The following is an 8988-nucleotide window of genomic DNA, read 5'->3' as shown; positions in this document are numbered from 1 at the left end:
ATGTAAATGCAAACATGAAATATGAGCTTTGACTTGCTGAATTTACATTTAGCTGGGAATTACAACGAGAATCCATTTTTTTTCATATTTCTGGGCTTTTCTTTCTTAAAATACATTGTGATAGAGCAGTTGCACCTGAAAGATTAAGATAGTCCAGTTGCCTCACAGCTTTTCAGCAGCTGGGTTAAAAGAATTAAAAACATTTTGAGATTTTGCAAAGCATAATTGCTTTAGAGTCTATGCCTACATTGTTCTTAATATTGTACTTTACACTTTAATGAAGAAAATACAGAATAGTGATATGATTTTCTTTTTTTATTTCATAGGTTATTGGGAATATAATTGGGAAGGGATATCTTTGATTCTACTTATTCTATTTATATATTTATTCATAAGGTGGTTATATAACCTGTTATCACCATTTTTCATGGTAGAATTATTGAGTCCAGTTATTTTTGTGAAGCTTTGGGTTTTCCTTTAAGTTCTGGGTCTTCCAGGGTGATGCGTGGGTAAGTTTATTATTGCTGCAGTCTGCTCCAGGAGTAGGTTCCTAGCAATCTAATTGTCTCCACAGGGTGGATTTTGCAGATACACTTCAACTCATTTACAGCTCAGAATGACACGAGAGCTGGGGGACAATAAAAATTTAGTAATGCTGTTGGTGTGTTAGGCAGCAGATGGGTCTTTTCTCAGATTCTTCTCAGACAATATTATTTCTAAGGGATTTTTCTTGTGCAATGTTTAAGATTGTTAAGAAGCATAGCAAAAGAAGACTTAAGATTCTCTTTGACTAAACATTTAAATATAAAACCACTCAGGATACAGTAAAAGGAAAAGCAATAAACATTGCGGAAAGTATTAAACTGACCCCAAACATTAACGGTTTCTAGTGGGTTGGGTGGTGTAGAGGGATCTATCAAAAATGGTACTATTACAACAAAAATGAGTTTTAAATATCTTTTTCTCCTAACCAAGTGTGTACTTTATGACACTTCAGCTATTACTCATTAATATCGCATAATTTGTGAGACAAATCACACTTAGATCGGTAGTGATCAGAGAAATGAGCTACCCTCCAGCAACTTCAACTATTTGTGGTTGCCTACACACACTAGGTGGTTTTAATCCCTTTTTGTCTTTACTGATTTACTCTCATCCACTGGAGTCTTATAACTCCTGCTCAGTTCTTAAGGCTAGTAGCAAGTGTTTTTGACTCCAGGATGTTTCCTGTTACCCTCAGGCTGGGTTAGGTGCCTGTCTGCTGCATATCTGTATCACTGTATTTTTCCATCTCATGTTTATAAATTATCTGGTCAACTGACACCAATGGTGTCAGTTTCCACCATTAGATTATGAGCTCCCTGCGATAAAAGGCTGGTCTTGACTCATCTGTGCCTAACACTGTGTCTTCACTGTAGTAGTACGTACTGCATGAATGTTTGTATAATGAATAAATGAAGCCAACTCTCAGGGACTAGAATGTTCATTGCTGTGCAGCACCACTGAAAGCTCTTATTTGGAAACAATGGAGTAAANTGAACAGTGTGAATATTGTTAGAATCACTTTATTTTCATGTTGCATTAAGTTAGACACTAGAGTGATGGTTACAATGATTTAACTTGGCTGGGACATCCAGATTCGGCTTAGCACTAGCTCTACTCAGGGGTATTGAGAGGTACCCACGGCGTAGCCTTGGCAGAGCAGTGCAGCTTGGTGGTTACACCAGCAGGGTCCCTGTAATGAGGACGGAATGAGTAAACATATAGGAAAAGCATCGGGCAGTACCTGGCGCATAGGTGCTATTCAGTGTGTGGTCTGCAGACCAGCAGCATCAGCTTATTAGAAATGCCAATTCCTAGGCCCTGCTCCAGAGCTACAGTGTCAGAATCTGGATTTCACCCAGCTTCCAATTGACATGAGATGTTTGAGAAGCATCGCTGTGTAAATGTTGGCTTTGGTATTGCAGGCTGGCTTTAACCAGTCTACGTGGTCAAGATGAGCTGGGACTCCCTGCTGATCTGCCTTTCCCGTCCAGGCTCTGGGCCCCAAGAAGAGACTTTGTCCTCTCTGACACTGACCTCTGCTTGTCTTGGCTTCTTGGTGGCCAGTGGACTGCGCTCCTGTGAGCCCATGTCCTGTATCATCCCCAGCCTATAATCCTGACCTTGAATGTTTGCTTTGCATGCAGATCCTGATGTTTCTGACCCCACCAGCTTGTTTAACCCCTCAGCCTCCACCAGTGCCTTTGCCTGTCAGCTTTATTGGCAGTCTTAAATTGTGTTCTGCATCCTGATGCCTTTCTCAGCTGGAAGGCTTTAGGCCCCATTGCGCTCCCCGAACAGAACAAAAAAATATTGGGACCATATTAGAAGGATTAAAACTGTTACTTAACACTTCTTTCCTCGGCTCCACACCGTACAGAAACATTTGTTTTTTACTGTTGACTCCAAGAGGTGATTTTCTAACAGATTTTATAGCAGAGAAGAGAGATCGGGTTTTAAAGAATGCAAAGGTCAACAAAGTAAAATCTGCTCTATTTATGGTATGGGTGTGACATTTGGACCTCATAGCAGCCGATTTTCTTTTGGCTTTAGGAAAGAGTTCATCGCCACACCTGCTTGCTTTATTTCCCATCAAATGGTCTTTAGTAAAGAGGTTTGGAAACAGAAACCTTCCATAGGCATCCATGCCAAGCTGATTACAATTCCATGATGCTTGCCAGTAATGCAGTGAGAGTGGGTGACACCAGGATGCCAAGGCCCTTGGTGTGTGGTGAATTGAGGGAATGTATCTGTATGTGAAATGGACAGAAGAAATGCNACTAGCAACCCTCAGTTCTTCCTCTGTGTCTCTGAGACTATCTCCATCCACTTCTTGGAGGCATTTTATGTTTTACTTTTCCATGTTCTCTGCATCAGGAAATCTCTGGGTCTTGATTAAGATGCCCTCTCTACTACTGTTAGAATCCAAATTATAGTTTTAAAGTGTACATCAGATGATGTGACTAAAAACCTTGGAAATTTCTGCCTTGTTGAAGGAGAGCAGGAGTTGGTCTGATTAAGGAAATCCATATGCACAGTTGCAAAGGTTCTGTCCTTGTCTATCACATCTGAGTCTTCTGTGAGAGATATGGGGAGCAGCCATCAGCACCTCCCATGTGACCTTCCAGGTCAACAGCTTTTCTGGAATGTGTTGGGAGCTATGCACTTTCACAGTCTTGTTCAATGTGTGGCAACTAATGAATCCTCACTTACAATTAGAGAGTGTGCAGGTCACCTGTCCTCTTAGTCCTGTCCTAAATGGGTAGAATGTTTGACTTTTGCCATGACAGAGAACACAGAGATGACTGGATCTTTGCTAGAGTTGCCTGCTAGCTTAGATCCTGTGGAGCTAAAGGTTATGAGAGTTCGTATGCTGTCATGGACAATGATAAGGGAGATGTTTTCAGGGTGAGTCCTTTGTAGATTGGCATATTTTCAACTTGCAGGCCAATGAGTGTTGGAATGATTAAAAACACACAGGTATATCATGATGGCCTTTGGGTCTTTCAGAAATGGTGCTATTAATAGCGATTGTAACAGAAATCCTAAGATCTCTGTGGGATTGCACAATAAAAGCATATTTTTCACTCAAAGTCCAGTTGGGTAGGAAGAGCTTTGTTACATGCAGTAATTCAAGAATTCGGACTTCTTTTATATTGTGTGACAAACTCCTTTAAATATGGCCTCTAAGGTTATTGCATCATGCGAAGAGAGAGGGACTAACGTTTTCTGTAAAAAGCTATATAGTTCAATATTTTGGTTTTGTAAGCCACATGGTTTTGTTGCAATTACTCAAATTTGCCATTGTAGCAGAAAAGCAGCTTTACCTGTAGTTTTGTTCTAATAAAACTTCGTTTACAAAAACACATGGTGGGCTGGGTTTAGCCACCACTCCAGGCTGTAGTTTGCTGACTGCTAGACTAGTCTTGAGTGGGATTTATCTATGATTCAGACATATATGTAGCATATATTTCTTCCACTCATTCGGCTGGCCAGGAATGAGTGTCATGGTCTTAGCCTAACTGCAAGAGATTTGAAAATGTAGTTTAGCTGAGTGCCCAGAAGAAGAGAAGAGGATATTATGGGCTCTAGTAGTCTCTATTACACTCTTCAACAGCTTAATGTGATTGGCTCTTCCAGGCAAATCAGAAGCTTCTAACGATTCAGTTTTATGGCTCGTATGTTAGATTATTTAAATTACATATATATATCTTACTGTAGTTCTTGTTTGAAAAACTGCCACACTGACAAAGCTCCAGAAAAGAGTCATTCTGCAAGGTACATTGAGAATTTCATTGCCTTCAAGGTCTTGGTCCTGCTGTTTCACAGAACTGGAGGAACAAAGCCTATGATTAAAAGAAAGCAAAAGAGTGTTGCCTCAGTTTGCTCTTGTTGGATGGGGAGCAGAGGAGCCTTCATTGTCACAGATTTTGCCAGAGACTCAATCCGAGGAGGCCGTCTTAGTCCTTTCAGGCTGCTATAGACTGAATGGCTTATAAACAACAGAATTTAATTTTTCAGAGTTTGGAGACTGGGAAGGCCTAGATTAAGGTGATGGCAGATTTAGTATCTGGTGAGAACCTGCTTCCTGGTTCATAGACAGCTGTCTTTTCCCTGTGTCCTCATAGGGTGGAAGAATGGAGTGAGCTCTCTAAAGTCTCTTTTATAAAGGCACCAATCCTATTCATGAGGGTTCTACCTTTATGATCTAATAACCTCCCAAAGACCCTACCTCCTAATACTATCACATTAAGGGTTTGGATTTCAACATACGAATTATGAATTGGGGAAGGCACGAAAATTCAGTCTGTAACAGAGGTCTGGGGGAAGGAGGTTAGTGCTCAGCAGCCCTCTTTCCTATGGCTTTTTTGGGTAGGGTTGGAAGAACCCTGGTTTTATTATCCTTATTACACTGAAAGGTAATTCCCTGAAGACAAAGACTACATTTTGTGTCTCTGAAAAGAACTTTTCTTTCTTGTGATCTTTCTTTTTGCCACATGATTCCTTACCAAGTAGCTAGTAATGTGTTTTAAGAAGCTAATAATTTAAGAAGGTTATAATCATCACATAAAACAGTAAAGATGTAGAGTATAGGTCCAGTGATTTTCAGTGCAATCTATGTTTGTCTTGAGTCATTAACAGGATTTTTTACGTTTTATTATTGTCCCCTTTTCTTCTGCTTTTTGCAGTTTAGCCCAAGGCCAAGATGGCTATATGAATAGTGTGATATTTGTTGCAGAGGGAATGCAAAGAGAAAGAATAAGGTGCTTTTAACATGCAAAAATGGGATTTTCAAGTAAGTTTTGAGATCCAGTGAGCAGTTATTTTTTAGAAATTCATTTATCACTTGTTATGAAATATCTAATAATCAAATATGAAAGGCTCATGTGCATAGAATACTGTTATAGTTTAATATTTTCATCTTTGATAGAAACACCCTGAGTCTTATTGCTTGATGGAATGAGAGGAAGGCTAGGGAAAATATTTTCAAAGCAAAACTTAGGGGATCTGTGGAAGAGAAAGGTGAGACAAGTATGAGAGTTGGTCAGGCACGTGCCCTAATTTACCCACTCTGGATTTTGCTGTTTGGGCTTTGGAGATTTTGACTTCTCAAGCTTCGATTTCCCAATTTACCCTTGGTTTTAGTATGGCATAGTTGGATTTAGAAGTAGCTGAGTCTAGCTTAGAAATGGGCCCAGTCAGGGAGGGCTACGCAGTGGACCAGCTGAGCCAAGGCCAAATGGGAGGTCCAGTTTATGTATTTATTTTAATTGTTTAAGCCTATATTGAGTTAAAATTGGTATAATAAAGTACAGATAATTAATGTATACAATTTGATGAGTTTAGATATATACATACATCCATGAGACCATCACCTACAATCAAGGTAATAGATATAACCATTACTTCCAAAAGTTATCTTATGTCCTTTCGTTCATTTGTTTGTTTTTTTGGTAAGAATGCTTAACACAAGATCTACCCTGTTAACCAATTTTGAAGGGTGCTGTATTGCTAACTATTATAGGTGCTATGTTGTATGGCAGATCTCTAGAACTTATTCATCTGGCATAACTGAAACTTTATACCCACTGCATCTTCACCTTCCCCACTCCGTGGCTACCACTACTGTATTCTCTGCTCCTATGAATTTGACCATTTTAAATACCATATTAGAAAAATTCCTTTTTCTACCTGTGTGTCTCTTTTACTTCTCCCATAGAACACTTCACTTCTGACATTTCTGGTCACCAAATGTGTGTGGATTTTCCCCCATCAAGTAATGCTCTGTGACACCAGCTGGTTGTCCAAAAATTTAACTCAATTTTGACACTACCTAGGTAGAGAGAGCAGCAGATCCCACAGATTAAGGACAAATAGTAGGGCCCCAGGTTACTCACAGCTTTTGTCTGGCCTATCTACAAGTCAGAGGTTCCCATAACCCTGTCCCTCTTTGGACTCAATTAATTTGCTAGAGGGGTAAGGAAGCATTTACTTACATTTACCAGCTTATTAAAAGATATTGTAAAGGATACGGATGTAGAGCCATATGAAGAGATACACAGGGTGAGGTCTGGGAGGGTCCTGAATACAGGATGTTCTGTCCCCATAGAGTTGGGGCACATCACCCTCCTGGAAACTCTCTGAACCCCATGTATTTGGAATTTTTATGGGATTTCATTGCATAGGCATGATTGGTCAGTCATGTGGGGGTGGGGCTGAAAGTTCTAAATTTCTAGTCATGGCTTATGCTTTCTGGTGAACCATCTCTCACCCAGGAGCTGCCTGGATCCCATTCAGAGATGCTTCATTAGAATAAAAGACAGTCTTATCACCCAGGAAATTACAAGGGTTTCAGGAGCTCTGTGCCAGGAACTAGGGGAAGAGACCAGTACATATTTTTTAACATCTCACACATACCTCATAGAAGAGGAATCATATTTGTCTTTCCGTGACTGGCTTATTTCACTTAGCACAGTGACTGGAAAGTACAATTTAGACCTCAAAGGAGTCCATACCACCCATGCCAACTAAGGTGAGGCTGAATCACTAGGGGAACACCACCAGGCCCTGACCTAAAGAAAATCACCTATAACTCATACTTGTTGTAGAGTCAGCTTTAAATGACAGAAGTGCCAACAATCTTCAGTCAGACAAGGGAGGCTGTCCTTGACACCAGAGGGACCAGAGTAAGATTCAATGTGGATCCAAGGACCACAGCTAGCCCCAAATCTTCGGACCACAGCTAGGCCCGAAGCCCCATGTCCAACTTCACCGCCAAACACCTAGAGACAAACTCATGGAGGAAGCAGAAAGAGGGGAAGCCTCTGAGAAGCACTTCTATCCAAGGGAGACTGAATAATACTCAAAGGTACTAGTTGAACTAGAGGCTCAGACCGCAAGTAAACAGATTGGACATGTAGGCTATTTTTTCCTTGCTAACCAGCTTGAGAGGAAGGCTTATTAATTATAGACAAATCAAGAAATTACAGTTTCTCTGCATTCCTGAATTGATTTGTGAGTTAAATATTTGCTATTCTGCTATACTGGTTAATAAATTAAAAGAAAATCTAAAAAGAAAACCTTGTAAAATTTTTATTACATTTTAAACTCTCAGCTAATTGGAAAATATTTGTGTTATCTGAACGTGCATTTATATTTACATCCACTTATCCTAAAATAGTCAATTATAATAAGTAAAAAGTACTTTGTCTTAACATTTGGTAGAGATGTAAATTGGATATTCTCTAAGCATTATAATATACTTCATAGGCTGATTTAGTATACATGTAAGTTTAAATTACCTCAAAAATCCAAATATATATTTAAAAAATACGTCATGATAAGAAAGTTGCTTTCTTTTTATGCAATTGATAGGATCACAGTAAAAGGTAGATCATCGCATATTAACCTGTTGTTAACACTGACCAAAGTCACATTCCATTTTCCACACTTAAGCTTCCTGCCAATTCCACATGTTCTTTACTTTGTGCCCAAGATATAAATCTATCAGAAAAAAATCAAATATTAAAGAGTATTCTCATGCAAAGGGGAGTGGAGCAATTTTTTGTTTCCACTTATTTATAAGGAAATATTTTATTCATTTCTTCCTCTCCCTCTGCAGGGTAGCACACAACGTCATTTTACTATTTCTTGCTGCCCATACTCTGTCCCTCTGCTTCCATGCATAAGTTTGACTAAGAGTGTAACCGGAGTGCAGGGGTTCTTGTATTGTTTCAGGAAGGCATGCCAGAATGTAGCAATAAGCTAGGCGAACAAAGCCAAGCAAGTAGTGGATTTATTAAAGTAGAGAAAAAGTACACTCCCAAAATAATGGGTGTGGGCAGGCCAGGAGGAGGGCGACTGACCCAAAGAACAAAGAAGCTTAGGATTTTTTTCGAATGAGGGTGCGAAATATTCAAGATTTAAGAGTGGCATCACAGGGGTTCCCAGGCAGGTCCTTGCTGACCAAGGGGAGGTGGGATTCGCCTTGTTTTCACTTGGCCCTTGTGGGAACTCTCATGGAGACACAGGGTGGAGCTTTTTCCCTGCCCACAGTGCTAATAGTGCTATAATCTATTACAGTTAGCTGTAGGTGCACCTAGGAGGAATAATCTCATCTCCTCTTTCCTTTCCTCCTGCACGTCCTCCTCCCCTTCCTAACCCCCTCTTTCCCCATAGCCTTATTCTTTCTGCCTAAGGTAACAAGAGGAGCCTCTCTGGGCACATTTGGGAATGCATAGATCAAGCTAAGCCCCCCATGAGCGTTGCCATTTCAGAGATGGAGCCTCACCTGGCTGGTGGCTGTAGCTGTTGCTAAAGACTGGAGAGCTTCTGGGACCCGTGCAAAGGCTCTGGGCAGCTGTGCTACCAGGCGGGCAGCCTGGCACTCCCTCCCTTGCTGTGGCAGACTCCGACCACCACCGTAGATTGTAATTCAATAGAATT

This window comes from Hipposideros armiger, unplaced genomic scaffold (assembly GCF_001890085.2).
Source record: "Hipposideros armiger isolate ML-2016 unplaced genomic scaffold, ASM189008v1 scaffold_595, whole genome shotgun sequence".
Taxonomy (NCBI): Eukaryota; Metazoa; Chordata; class Mammalia; order Chiroptera; family Hipposideridae; genus Hipposideros; species Hipposideros armiger.
The sequence above is the reverse complement of the archived record's forward strand: the minus strand, read 5'-3'. Positions refer to the sequence as shown.